This window comes from Anarhichas minor, unplaced genomic scaffold (genome assembly GCF_050575085.1).
Source record: "Anarhichas minor isolate MPS153535 unplaced genomic scaffold, ASM5057508v1 ptg000032l, whole genome shotgun sequence".
NCBI lineage: Eukaryota > Metazoa > Chordata > Actinopteri > Perciformes > Anarhichadidae > Anarhichas > Anarhichas minor.
The window spans coordinates 2688491-2704472 of record NW_027466478.1 but is presented as its reverse complement, the minus strand read 5'-3'; the positions used below and the strand labels follow the sequence as shown (position 1 = coordinate 2704472).

At 39.1% G+C, this 15982-nt stretch overlaps 1 long non-coding RNA gene across 1 annotated transcript; it reads left to right on the top strand.

The window, feature by feature from the left end:
* Nucleotides 1–4028: 4028 nt before the first annotated feature.
* Nucleotides 4029–8203, top strand: LOC142964847 (uncharacterized). Its single transcript, XR_012957592.1, has 5 exons — nt 4029–4125; nt 5349–5384; nt 6151–6187; nt 6457–6491; nt 7220–8203. It is a non-coding gene; the product is annotated as an uncharacterized LOC142964847 (long non-coding RNA).
* Nucleotides 8204–15982: the final 7779 nt, after the last annotated feature.

The window sequence follows — 15982 nt, the reverse complement described above, 5'->3', positions numbered from 1 at the left end:
ATAGATCATACAAAGCAAAGGAGCGATGCTAGTCTATCATACAACTGTGGTTAGAGTGGTGATATGTTGTCAAGATATTGTTGTCATAGAAACATTAGAAAAAAGCCCTCAGAGGTCGGAGCGCTTTTCCGTTTAAACGCTGCTGAAGCGCTGCCCAGCGCCCTGCGGCCGATATGTGGATGAAACTAAATTAAATAAAAGAAAACCACTTGAAACAACAGAGAGAATCAACCAAAAAACCGAGCAAATTGGATTGTTCGTTAATACTAAACAGAGAATAAACAGAGGCAGAATAACTGACGACTATAAGTGGTGAAATCTGTATGTAGGCGATATAGACTCAGTGAATCACAGTCTTGTTTTACAAACGGAGAGCATAGCCTACGAAGAAGTAAAACACGTAGCCTAATCTAGGCTAAAAGAAACACCTTGAAGCTGCCAAATGCAGAAAGTACTATTATTTACGATGTAGGCCTATTACCATTACAACTGGCTATAAATCATCGACTGTGTGACTGTCTAAATGAACTGGTCCTATCTAGAGCACGATAGATCTGACTATAATTACATGTGTGTATTATTATATTAATGTGTTGCTTGGATGTATTTTTTGCCGATGGCTGGCACCCCGCAGACCTCCTGCCCTCCTCTTGGTTCTCCAACATGCTCTGCGGACCCGGCTTGACTCAGACGCATATAATAAACATCTTTAGAAAATAAGTCACAGCACTTAAAATAAAAAATGAAGTTTACGTGAAACAATGCACACCATTACAAAGGCAGAGTTTGACTTTTGACATCTTAATTTAATGCGATTTAACATAACATATTAAACACATAAAAACATTTGAATATGAACGGTCAAAAATAACAACATAATGAAACCCTGAATACAAAATAACTACATAACAAATATGAATACAAATAAAGGAACATGTGAACAACAGTGAACTATTCTACTGTCACTTTAGTGACGTGGTTCCCCGTCAACTGTATCCGAATCTTCAGTGGGGGATTGATTAAAAGCGGTTCTATGGGGGTCCACAGAGCCTCTGTTATGATAACGGTCCGGCCGTCATCCAGCAGGAGGTTCAGGCTGCCTGGCTCACCCTCAGCGTCCATCACCCCGAAAGCGCCCACCACGTCATCTGAGTTGACCTCCTGTTGAGAGAAACAGACATCACGTTACCTTCTGTTAGATATCCGCTGTCACAAATCACCCAAACATCAATGTAGCTACTCCTTAACATTTTTAAAAAATCCAAATAATCTACCTAGCCCGTTCGTTGCTTATTCATTTTAAATTTTAATGTCACTTCAACTATATTTTATTTACATAGAATAAATTCACAACATCACTTCAGCAGACTTCGCTGTGTGTATTTTGAAGATGTGATTATGTAAAGAAATTAGTCAAAAAAATGAATGTCACTATTATTTAAAAAAAAAAATGTTAGAATGAATACAACATCAACAACCAAGTAGGCCTACCTCGATTGATGAGAAGTTGGTGGACTGCAGCTGCAACCCGTAGTCCGTCTGAGAAGCTTTCAGGTGGGACACCTTGATCCGTGCCCCAATCTGCAGCTTTTTCACAGAAACCTCCCTCCAGAGGCACAGCGACAGCTGTGTATCCCCCTGTAGAAAGCCATGTGAAATAATATTTCAATTTTTAATTCTAGAGAGAGAGAGAGAGAGAGAGAGAGAGAGAGAGAGAGAGAGAGCCTACCTGCTGCAGTTTAATATTTCTCATGGGAAATATGTCTTTGCCCTTGGTTATTTTTTTCAGCGTGGACAGCTGAAAAAGATGGAATTGTGAGTTAATTCACATTTTATACCAACTCTTTTTTCCTTATATATACCACCATAGGTTACCATAGGAACTTACTTCGATCACCTCCCCCTCCACGGTCACTAGGCCCTTTGCCTCACTGCAGCTACTGAGTGGGGTCAGCAGAGAGATAGGACGTATTAAGGCCTCCGCCTGCTGAGTCAGCGCCTCTGACATCTCGATTGGTGCGCTTCTAAAGAACATGGTCTCTCTTGTTATATTAATGAGGTATGGCGGAGACTGCCCTCTTAAGGAGTGTCCCTTTAGGACGTAGCTCCTACCCTCCTGGAATTTTGAAGAAAACTCCTCATAGATGGTGACTTTGGCCACCGACTTTCCGTCTGAAATGGCGGCCAGCACATTGTGCTTTGTGGAAGCTGGTCTCGCACCAGAAGCATCGAACTCCCAGGCCACCACCCTGGGCTGCTCCGCCACCATCACCATGCAAAGGTGGATTGGTGGTGGCCTGAAATATGGCGTGGGAGGCTTTGTCCATATAAGCGAGTGTAACGCCATTCTGAAATAATAGAATAAACACTCAGTTATAGGATACGTTAGGGAGTAGGCCAGTACACATTTTTATCTATAGCGTTTCTTTTATTTCATAGTGTGTTGCCTCTTTAGCAAATTATTATTAGAAACGACAGTATTTCGTATTAAAGAGTGCGTACAGTTTACCTAAAACAAGAGATAGATGCCCGCTATTTGGAAATAACGATAGCTAGCAATGTTTAAAAAATAGCAATTTAATTTCATTAAGAATATATCTCTCTCTTTATATATATATATATATATATATATATATATATATATATATATATATATATATATATAAAAACCTGGACTCAATTCATGTCAGGTATTCTTAATATCATTCAAATTATTAACACATTTAAGAGGAACAACACTTACCTCTCTCTCGACTTTTCAGGCAGGACAGACGACTTTAGTGAAAATCAGTCACTGCTATAATGTCGGAGATCTTCTGAGACTCAGTAAATTCGTTTCATCTCAACGCTTTAGACATAACAACCATGGAATGAATACTTTTTATTGGAGAGAAATACACAATACAGACAGTGATTGGCGAACAAAAAAAACAAAAATACACACAAGGTCCAAAGCGGTGAGATGAGAAGCGCTCAATGAGCGCAGGTGTTCTCTGTGGTATACTGGCTGATAACAATTATTTGTCCAGACTGAGTTGTAAGAGCTGACTGTTGATCTTTTCAAAATGTGATGATTCAAATCGTAAGCTAACCTATAAATTATCGAGTGATATTAAGAAAGCATGTCACAAATTAGCCTACATCTCAGAGTTTAAAAATGAATGAAAGTGGCAACATTTTTTGAAACACTATGGCTATATATCTTGCTTAGCAATCGGTACTTCCAAACAGAAGTCATCCCTCTTCCGGTGAACTGAAAGCACACTTTAATAGAAAAAAATAGTTTATAATATTAATACGCCGAATAAAGTAGGCTACACATATAATAATGAATAAACATTACAGGGAAAAAGTATAATGGTAAACCCATAGGGCTCATCCTATAGGCATAGTTTCTATGTGTTATGTGTATTATTTCATCACTGCTGAGGACAAAGCCTCCAAAGCTATTTTAAACCCTCGCCAATCCACTTATGTGTGGAGGTGGTTATACAGAGCAGCCCAGGGTGGTGGCCTGTGAGTTTGACTTTACCAAAAAGAACGTACTGGCCGCAATTTCGGACGGGAGGTCGAAATTGCAAGGAAACCATGCGAGACGAAACGAGGAAATGTTTTTAAAGAGACATGAGACGTCCTTTCCTCAGTTGTGTCATGTGAAGCGACATCTGTTTCTGATGACGGAGGATCAGCTGATCACAGCTGGATCAGCTGTCAGTCGGCTTTAACAGCTGGAGAGACTTTTGAGAAGTTTGTGTCTGTACACATGATCACTGTGCTTAATAATAGTAACTAATATTACTAATAACTAATAAAGACGCACAGTTGTCATCACTGTACTTAATAATATTAACTAGTAATACTAACTACACACAGTAATCATCACTGCCAGAGTAGAGGTGTTTTCTCTCTGTACTCTGTTAACTCTTTAACAAACGGTGTCGATTTATACCGGCAGAATGCGTTTGTTAGATTTGTGGTTGGTGTGGTGTATGTACACTATCTAAGACAGGATTCATGATTTTCTTTTGCGTTTGACAGCAGAATTTCCGATTGCTCCTGAACGCCTCAATGAAATGTAAATATGCAACACCGCAGCTCCGCTAATTTGTCCTGAAGTCTTTTCTGGTAAGTAGCATTGAACCCCTTGTCTAACGGCTAATCATTTGAATGGTATAAATACAGTTTTAGCGTTTTAAAAAGGCGTTGCAATTGGTGTGTAACTCATACTGAATTTAAACATGACTGGAAGGGCGAAATATTTCCCCTGTACGGCATACACGAACGCCAACGTATAGCTAACACTAGCATAGCGGCCATATTAGCTAGTTAATATAGCTAAACTAATTTCTGTGTATTGTATAATTGGTAACTGTTTCAAACCAATTAACTATTTAGTTAGCAAACTAGTTAACTAACCAATTTGTCAGTTAACATGCCTAAAGTCTGCGTTAGCCGCTATACTAGTGTTAGTCACGGGTTCGCTTTAGCTTAATGCCATAAAGGGAAAATATTTCGCTCTTCCATTTGGAATTCTGTATGAGAAGCTAACCAATTTCAATGCAACATGGTTAATGCTGACTTTAGCCATGTTAATTGACAAATAAGTTAGGATGGCTAAGTTAGCCAACTAACGTTAGTTCGTTAGGTAACTGACATTAGTTTGTCAGTTAACATGGCTAAAGTCAGCGTTAGCCGGTGTTAGCCATGCGTTAGCATATACTTTTCCATTCATGTTTAAATTCTCTGAGTTACAAACCAATGTCAATGCATTTTTAAAACGCTAAAAATCGCTAACGAATTAACGTTAGTTAGCAGTTTATTGCCATTAACTCAATGCGGCAATATCGAGCTGGAAAATTTACAAAATGCAAATAAATAAACCATCAATGTCAGTCGCTGAATGCTAGACAAGGGCTAGCGCTAATCCTTGACTTCAGTAACAACAAGCTAATTTATAACGTTAATACTGTTGATGCTTGTCTCAGGCTTATTTATTTTACCAGCAGTTTTAGCTGTTGACTACATTCAGTTCGGTAACATTAAGGCAAGAATAGTGTTGATTAGCAGGATGCTGGATATATTGCAATTGACATTCTGGCTAGTTTGTTTTAACCAGTGGTTACACTCATATAAGTTACTAATGAAACTTTATCATTTATCATTAAACAAGCTTAATTTATGACTGAGGTTGAATTAAATCTTGATTTCTCATATTATGCTGGTAGTAATTAACAGCAGTAATCTACTTCTGTAATGCATGTCATTTTTGTTGTTTTGTTTAGTTTAAAGGCTGCAAGTTTGAACCTACTCCACTTACTGTCAGTTTGTCATATTCTTTCCTCTCTTAGACAACAGAACATCAATCCGTATCTGCACTTTGGTTGGTAAGTAAATCAAATACTGAAACTAAAATTGACAACAGACCACATAACTTCAATGTGAATAACTGTTTAGCATCTGTTCTTTTCATTTTGTTAAAGAAAACATTGACATTATACACTCTATTTTGTGTAGGGCCGCAACATATAATTTTTTCAATCGTTGATTGATTTGTTGTTTGTTTTCTCTATTAATTGAATAGTTGGTCTTTATAATGTTAGAAAATCGGGGAAAATGTTGATCATCCCAAAGACTCCCAGGATAATGTCCTCAAATGTCTTAAACTAAGAGATATTCAGTTTACTGTCATAGTGGAGTAAAGCAATCATAAACTATTACATTTGAGAAGCTGGAATCAGAGAATTTTAACATTTTTCTTTAATGTCATACTTGGCTACTAATCAATTTATTGTGGCTGCTCTAATTTTGTGTACCATGCTATAAAGACAATTATCTTAAAGTCCCTGACAGGCAATAACACATTAAAGGGATACAATTTTGTCTTGTTGACAACAGTCAGTATTACCACACAACTCACAGTCACACTGCACAATACATTTGAACTTCCTAGAAAAATATGACTTTTGAATGAGACATTGATAATAAATAAGGAAATAAATTGTCCACCTGAAAGTACTTATAATTCAATAAAGCTATGAGGTTGGTTTTCTGAAGTGAACTGAAAATGTCTTTTTATTTTTTTCTCCCTCTCTTTAACCTTCACCCTCCTTCCACTCCTCCCGGACTCCTCCTTTCTGTCTTAAACTCCAGGCCGTTACTGCTGGTGACTCCTCTCTGACTCTGAAGTGTAAGTTCACACATTAATAATGGTTTTGCTATAACTAAACTGATATTACATTGGTTTACAGTTTAGAATACCTTAGCATCATAATAATCTGTCTCGACAGGATTACATTCCTACATTACATCCTCAACAATAAATTATCCAACATTAGCAACAGTTTGTTCTACAGTAAAATGAGATGTGATACACTGGTTTTCTGAAAAGAATGGAAACATGATTTATTTCTCTCTCCTCATTCCTTCCGGCCTCCTCCTTCCTGTCTCTAACTGTAGACTATCAGTGTTGGCGACTCCGTGGTGATTTGACAGTAAGTTCACACATATGAATGAGAACTGAATGCAGTGTCTTAAAACATGTAGTGATGTTGTAATGAAACACTGAACCTCTTGGTTTTTATTTTGGCGCGTACGTTAGCAGCGTGGCTCGCCAGCGTCTCAGCTGCGTCTCTTAGAGATTCGAGGTCTCGCCTATTTTGTTAAGTGTGCCATGGGTTTCACAGTTAAAATAGACACTTAATATAAAAATAAAAGCCTGCTAGCATCTTTCTGCTAACAGAATCCCATCATTTGTTAACACAAGGCTTTTATTCTGAAATATTTACAGGACAGTGTGGGAAAATGCAATGACTTGCACGCCTTCATTTTAATTGTGGATTATTAATATTATTTATGACAGCACACAGGCTTCTTCACCCTTTTCTGTTGAAAATAAATAAAAATTCCATTTAAAATGAAATGAAACAGTATGGCAATTATGAAAGGCAAACCATGTAGAAAGAAGCGCTGGCAGCAGCAACAACACTGTGGAAACTACTCATGTGAGAGACACAGGCAGTGTGGCCATGACATGTCTAAACCAGCCCTACTTAATTGATAGGAAAATTTTTCATATAAATATTTGCAGTATTACCTGGGGTATTGGTTTACATTCTGTTCATGTGAGCAGACATTTCACTGATCTGTTAGCTTAGAGTAGAAGTTACTTAGTTTGTTATTCAGACTGCTGTCTAATGTATGTCTTTATTGTGTCTTACAGGTGTCCAGCTGTCTCCCCTCTCCTCTATCATATTGGCTCTCTGTCTTTCCTATACCTTGTATCAACTCTGTCTAAGCATTGGTCCCTCTATCTTTCCTATACCTTGTATCAACTCTGTCTAAGCATTGGTCCCTCTATCTTTCCTGTCAATCTACCGCTCTGTCTGATTTTGAACTCCTTCTTTGTATCCCTCTTCTATCCCACTCTATCTGTTAAAGCACTTTCCAAACTGCCGAAAACCTCCTGAATTGAACAAATCTACTGAACAAAGCTTGATGAAAACTGAATTCTGAAATCCTCGTACTGAACCAAATTGCTTGGTTATCCATGGTTAACAAGAACCTGTCTGTTATATGAAAACCTGAGTGTCTCTCATCTCGCCCACTCTCTGTCTCTCCACTGATCGTCTGATCCACTCACAATCCTCGGGTTACTGGTACCTGATCTATCTTTTTGAATAATCTGAGAGATTCTCCTCTCACGCTCACCTCTGTCAATCTTCTATCTACATCATATACATCTATAGAATACTATTACTGTTTGTACAAAAAAATTTGAAATATACTATTTGTGATTTTTTCAACAAAATTTGTTTGAACATATAATTGAAAAAGACATACACATAATTTTGTTGTAATTGAAAAAGTTACACTTCTATCAAACATTTTGTAAAATAAATTATAATTTAGAATTTCATCTGGTAAATGTATAGTAAAATTGCATGAAAGTTAACATAATTATATTAAAGTGCATTCTGGTTAATATACATAAACAATTTGTGAAAATCCACATTAGAGAATAAGTCTAGTTGTTCCTGATCTTTGTTGCTGTGGAGTTCTGTTGGTTTGTACCCAAAGGTTTGTTTTGGTAACAGATCTTTCACATTTCAAACTGTTCACTTGACTAGTCTACATACGAGTAAATGTAATACCACTACATACATTGTATTCATCATTATTTGATTAAAAAAAAAATTCATATAAACATCCATTGTTTCAATCATTCAGTGTTTTGTTGTTTAACCTGTTCCTACTGAAATAAAATACAGACATCTATCGGGAGGAACTGCATTTATTTGGAGCGGCTGTTTCCTGTCTGCAGACCCAACGTTCTTCAGAAGCATTCATCTGTCATCACACTGCCACGACAACTCTTCCTGATTCTGAATATAAACTATAGTGTAGTAGTATTAACTTATTCTCTGCTGGTAAGTGCAAACAGTTTAGGATCAGAACAGATCATAGCTGATATTAGGCTCCTGGTTGTGTGTTGGTGGTAAATATTTAAATTGTGTATTCTGTGTGTAATTTAAATCTTTACATATTACATAAAGCTTTGAAATTAACACAATTTATTCTTTGTAGTGCGTCAGGCTTAAATTGTTCATACATTCTGGTTCGTACACTTTAAATACTGTTTCCTTAGTAGTAGTTATACTAACGAGCTATAAATTGAGGCTTTTTGAAATATCACTGAAGTTTTTACAGTTTAAATTAACAAGTTCAAGTGTATTGTATTACTACAAAAAACATTTATTGAGATATAGGTGGCTTGCAATCAACAGTATTGGAAGTAGCATAATTTGTCTGCAGTTGTGTGTCAGTGTTAAACTTCAGTTTTTACATAGAATATATATTTCCACAGATTTCTTTGAGAAGCATCTTTTACATATTAAATACAATCTGTTCCTCTAGTACACAGTCCCTTATACACGTATACAGACCAAGTCAAGACCTGATCACACTTTCAATCAGTGTGTTGAAGTGCTTTGCTGTTTAAATCTTCATTTGCTGTAATAAGTCAAACAACTGGATTTTTTTGGTGTTTAGATATAAACCTAAATATATTAGCCTTAATATATTAAGACTGTAAGGAATATAATTAAGGTTACTGTCACTGAATTTGACATTCAAATAATTTGTATCACAAACACTAAAATATACAAATACCATATTGTCTCAGTAAAGTAAAATTGGGGCATTAATATTGATCTCTTTATTGTCTTATATTTTGAACACCATTTATTTATACAGACTTGGTTAGGATTTTGTGGATCAACATTTGCTTGGATACTGTGAAGTCTCTTCTTTTGGTGTATAATTATAAATTGCATTTAACCCCGAACTCTTCTGTGAGTTAATTTATCATTCCTACGTGCTTTTGATTACTAAAAGCAGAAAGGTTTCTACCATCTTCAGATCCTAAATCGTTATCGTAATATTGTACCATTAATATTGTGTCTAATATCTTGATTTTGTACAATAAAAGTAAAACAATAGCATTTGTGGTTTTGAAACAACAACAACAATGCCAAGGAAGGGTAAGAGGTCACAAGCTCAGAAGCTGCGCTGGCAGAGGTTCAATGACTGTGCAACAACGACTGAAGAAGCAGAATGTGGTGGTCCTCAGAGCAGTGGAGAAGTAAAGATGTCTGCAGCGTCTCATGCTGGAAGTGTGAAACAAGGAGGTCAGCCTGATGCATCATGTGTACCAGAGGTATCTTATGCAGACATTGTAAAGAGAGGAGAACACAGTGACGCTGCATGTGAAGCAAAGCCTAATGTCAACCAGGAAAACTCCAGAGGTCAAAGTGATGTGTCACATGTACCACAGCTATCATATGCAGACGTTGTAAAGAGAGGACAACACAGTGATGACTCATGTGAGGCAGGGCCTTCTAATGTGAAGCAGGTAAACCACAGAGGTCAAAGTGATGCATCATGTGTACCACAGACTTTTGCAGCAGGACCTTCTCATGCAGACTTTGTAAACCTGGGAGATGAACAACATGTCCGTGCATCCCGCAGCCAGGCTTCTGTTAAATTCGGCAGATCCAGAAATCAGCAGTGTACCTGTAACTCACTAACCTTTCTTGCATTCCTTCATGAGAATGAAAACATCACCAAAGCAGACCTCAACCTTGTTTTGGATAAAGGTAACACGATGTATAGAGAGACCAGGAAAAGGGTCGTGGATCACATCTATCTGACTACCGATGAGCTCCCTGATGAAGTTCCTGCACGCAGGTTGACACATTATGTGGACATGACACAACTTTCTAGGTACGGCACATTAGGAGAACCTTTACCTGGAGCAGTCGATAGCTTTCTGGACCTGGAGTCAGGACTGAGCTGCTTGTTATCAGATGTGAAGTACGCTTTGCTGTTGATGAGACTGTTATGTATTGCAGTATTCAGAACCAGGTCAGGCAGATATGGTTTCTTTGACCCACACTCCAGAACAGCCAGAGGTTTGCCCCCTTCACGTACTCCTGGTACCGCTGTCATGGTGACATTCACACGTCTCAGTGATATGATTGACAGGCTCAAGAAGTCCCACAGAATGATGGGCACACAGTCCTCCTGTAACTATGAGTTAAAGCCTGTGGAGTTTTACAATGTGAACACAGTCAACCTGAATGATGCTCTTCCGAACACAGACGACAGACCTACAGCTGTCACTGAGGATGAACCTACTCTGTTGGATGAAGCTGTTGATGAATCAAACTCACCGACTCTAAAGACAAACACAGCCACTGATTGTCCTGAGAATGTTTTACCTGAAATGTCTCCTCACACCACAGCTGTGAAACAACCAGAGGTCCTCATCACATCATTTCAATCACATGATGCTCCTCACAGTGAATCAGAATTGACTGCTGAAGTGATAAACCCTGTTCTCAGTGATCCCTCTGATAACATATTGACAGGATTGTCCAGTGACATCACTTTTACATCATCTGATAGACAACAAGAGGTCATATTACCTGATACCCAAAATAAACCAGAACCCTCAAGTGAATTCAGTTTCCTTCCATCACATGATGCTTCTGCCAGTGAATCAAACATTTCTTCTTCAATAATAAATACTGTTGCCAGTGAACTCTCTGATACTGTATCTCAGGAAACCATCTCTAGATTGTCAAAGTTTAGTAAACACAAAAGGAGTAAAATGAAGAGAAGACTATTGGTCTCAGAAAAAACTCCACAAAGAAAAGAGAATCAAAAAAACAAAGAAAGGGAAAAGTATGCTTCAAATATAGCATATAAAGCAAACAAAAAATATCACGCAAGCTGGAATTATCAAAACAATCCTGAATTTAGACAAAAGAAAATAAATATTACAAGAGACAATGTTGACTTACAGCAAAAACGGAAAGAGTACATTTCCTCTCATTACAGAGAAAAAGCTGATTTTAGACAGAAACTAAAACGTTACATGCTCTCTCGTTACAAGGACAATCCTGATTTGAGACAGAAACAAAAGCAGTACATGCTCTCTCGTTACAAGGACAATCCTGATTTGAGACAGAAACAGAAAAAGCAATTGATGGCCCGGTACCGAGACGATACTGATTTTAGACAGAAAAAAACCCAGTATTTCACTGCTCTTTATAAACACAGCAAAGAGTTTAGACAGAGGAAGAGATCTCAAATCACTCAGCGTTATGCTCATGACCAAGCATTCAGGGTAAGACACAGACAACTAATGAAAAAAAGAATGCAAGACAGATATCAAAACAATCCTACATATAGGAGAATGCATAAGGTGAGATGTGCCATGAAAATAAAAAGGAAATATAGATGGATAAATAGACAAACAGAAGAAAGTGACAACAGTTTGATCAAAGAGGCTATATCTATTTTCAGGTCACAAATAAAGGCTGGTCCCACTTATGTGTGCACCGTCTGTCATAAAGCTTCATTTCCAAACCAAGTGAGACCCTGTAAAAGGTTAAACTATGTCAAAAATCCAGACATGGTTGCAGCATGCCTGACAGGAAAGTACGTACATGTTTGTGATGATGAGTGCAGAGATGAACAGTGCAAAGTGCCTGATGAGAGAAAGGAAGAGTGGATTTGTCACACCTGCCATAATCATCTTAAAGATGGAGCCATGCCAACACTCGCTGTAGCTAACAACTTGGAGCTCGCTGACATTCCACCTGAACTGTGTGATCTCAACATATTGGAGAGACATCTCATTGCTAAGTGCATAGCGTTTGCAAAAATTATTCCTCTTCCCAAAGGTAGACAGAGAGCGATACATGGTAACGTGGTTTGTGTCCCGTCGGAGGTGCAGGAAACAGTGGAAGCGTTGCCCAGACTGAGAAGTGAGTCCCAGGTCATGAGAGTGAAACTGAAGAGACGATTGTGTTACAAAGGTCATCAGCTGTTCCAGACTGTCACCTGGTCTAAACTAGTGCAGGCGCTGCATAAACTCAAACACATTCATCCACAATACCAGGACATAACTATCAGAGATGAGGCTGAGCTATGTGACCCAACACTTCCTGATGATGACGATGATGATGATGAGGATGAAACAATGGATGAGAATGATTATGATGACACTGATTTAATGGACATTGACATGTGTGAAAAAAGTACACTGTGTGAGGCAGAAACTGAGGCTGAAGGTGAGCAGGATATTGACATGTTGTCATGTGATGGTGAACAACCAGAGGAGCAGAGAGATGATGCAGAACAGGAAGGTGACATGCCTAACGGTGGTTTTGCTCTAGAGTCATGTCTTCAGCCATGTGATGTTTCAGAGGAGATTTTATGTTTCAGTGAAGGAATCTACTCTGTTGCCCCTGCAGAAAGAAACAGTCCTGTTGGCTTTTTCAAAACACCTAAACTTGAGGCGATGGCTTTCCCGGTACAATTCCCTACAGGTCAAAACACACTGGATGAAATGAGACGTATTAAACTGACACCCAGCAGTTATTTCAAAGCAAGGCTTTTCTGTACTGATGATCGTTTTGCCAGAGACACAAATTATTTGTTTTTCGCACAGTTTGTGACTGAAATACATTTGGCCACCTCCAGCATGACAATACAGTTGAGGAAAGGAAAGCCTCTGACTAGAGATGGACGGAGGATAACTTCTGGTATGCTGCAAAATAAACGAGAGGTCGAGAGACTGGTGAGAAATAAAGATGCAGTCAGATTCATGCAGCCGCTGAGAGGAACACCAGCTTATTGGGAGAAAACTACAAGAGATCTTTTTGCCATGATCAGACAGTTGGGAACCCCCACATTCTTTTGTACGTTTTCTGCAGCTGAGATGCGTTGGCCTGAAGTGATTGAGGCAATAAAAAGACAGCAAGGTGAAGAAGTAAATGTTGAAGGGCTCGACTGGTCAGCAAAGTGTGACATACTGAGAAGCAATCCAGTGACAACAATGCGCATGTTTGATAAGCGTGTTGAGGCGTTATTCAGAGATTTGCTCTTATCTCCTGCACAGCCTCTCGGCAAAGTTGTTGACTATTTTTACCGAGTTGAGTTTCAGCACAGAGGAAGCCCACACATACACTGTCTCATATGGGTAGAAGGTGCACCTGTGTTTGAGAAGGATGATGATCAGATTGTGTCAGATTTTGTGTCAAAATACATCACAGCTCAGCTGCCTGACCCACATTCACAACCTGAACTGTACAAGAAGGTCACAGAAGTGCAAATACACAGCAAAAAACACTCAAGGACATGTTTCAGAAGTCCCAGCTCGGGTTGCAGATTTGGATTTCCCAAACCACCTGCCAGAAACACAATCATAACGAGACCTGGTGAGAACGTTGATCCACTGCAAGTGCAAATGGCAAAGTCAAAGCTCCAACCACTGAACTTGTTGCTGAATGAACCTGAAACTGCCTCACTCAGTTTGCAGCAGCTCCTAGCTCGATGCGACTTAACACTCCACGAGTATGAACGATGCCTCAATATGATCAACAAATCCAGTGCGGTGATACTGAAACGTGAGCCAAAAGACTGCTGGGTAAATGGATATAATCCACATCTACTTGAAGCCTGGGATGCCAATATTGATGTAAGTTATATTCTCAATGCATATTCATGCATCATGTATCTCACCAGCTACATAACCAAAAAGGAATCTGGACTTTCTGAGTACCTTAAAACAGTCATTGAGAACTCCACCAGAGACAACGTCAATGAATGTGATGAAATGAGGGAAATCATGCAAGCTTACTCTAAAAAGAGAGAGGTCAGTGCTCAGGAGTGTGTGACTCGTGCCTGTGGCATTAACATGAAGAAGTGTTCACGTGGTGTCATATTCATACCGACCGATGACAACGCACTGAAAATGAGTCGCCCCATGTCTTACCTAGAAAACACAACATCAGAAAGTGAAAATGTGTGGATGACATCTTTGACTGACAAATACAAAGCCAGACCTGAAACACCAGATTTTGAGGAGATGTGTTTGGCTGATTTCGCAGCTACTTGCAGAATTGTCTATGGACAGCAGAAAAAAGGTAAAGATGTGTTGCCACTCCTCAATGAAATGGGATTTGTGCAAAAGAGGAAAAATGATAAACCTGCTATCATCAGATTTTACCGCTGCTCACAGGAAAAATATCCTGAGAAGTTCTATGGCACATTAGTGAAACTGTACCTTCCTCACCGATCAGACCAGGAACTGAAAAGGCCGCATTTCCCCACGTACGAGTCCTTCTACAACAGTTGTCTTGTTCAACTACGAGGTTCTGACCATCCTGAGTATGCCAAACACATTGTGAAACGAAACAGAGACAAATATGAGAAAAACACTGAGGAGATTGAGAATGCAGTCGAAGAATTTGAACAGAACAGAGGAGTGATTGATGAATGGTGTAATCTGGCGCCAGAATCTGAAGTGGTCAGGTTGGAATGTATAGAAGAACTGGAGGCACGAGAGCCAGATCATGAAAATGTACAAGAGAATGTCCCAGAATACAGTAATCAGGATAATGCTGTAACAGAAGTCAGAGCTGTCAGAGAGCCCCCTGTCTTAGACCCCACACTGTTACGACAGATGTATCAGAACCTGAACCAGAAACAAGCATGTGTATTCTATGCAGTTAGAGACTGGTGCATAAAGCGTGTCTGTGGCCTAAATTCTGAGCAGTTTTTCTATTACATCAATGGTGGTGCTGGAACAGGAAAGTCACATCTCATTAAATGCATCTACTCAGAGGCATCTAAGATACTGTGCAAACTTCCGAGACATTCTGAGGAGGCTGACATATCAAACCCCACTGTCCTGTTGACTGCTTTCACTGGAACTGCAGCATTTAATATATCAGGTACAACACTGCACTCTCTGCTCAAGCTACCACGAAGTCTGAAACCTCCATTTCAAGGACTTGGCAACAAACTGGATGAAGTCCGATCAGAACTTTTAAATGCTGAAATCCTCATCATTGATGAAGTGTCCATGGTGTCAAAGCCTCTGTTTGCTTATGTGGATGCGAGACTGAAACAGATCAAAGGCAGTCACAGACCCTTTGGAGGAATGTCAGTAATAGCTGTAGGAGACTTTTATCAGCTACCACCAGTGCGACAGTCCAAGACCCTCTGTATGTATGAGCCATGTGAGATCGACCTATGGCAGGACAACTTTCAGATGATCACTCTAACTGAGATAATGCGTCAGAAGGATGATGTTAACTTTGCAGAGATGTTGAACCGGATCCGTGTGAAAGGAAAGTCAGATAAGTTGTCTGAAGCAGACAGAGCTTTGTTGTCACAGACCATCACTGAACCAGCACTTTGTCCAACTGATGTCCTGCACATATTTGCAACTAATAAACAGGTTGATTCACACAACTCAGTAACATTAGCTCTGCTCCATTCTCATATCACCAAGATCGATGCAGATGACTACAAAAAGGACCCACGAACTGGAAGAATGGCCCGACAAACCAAACCATACAAAGGAAACAGAAATGAGTTACCAGATACACTGAATGTAGCTGAAGGT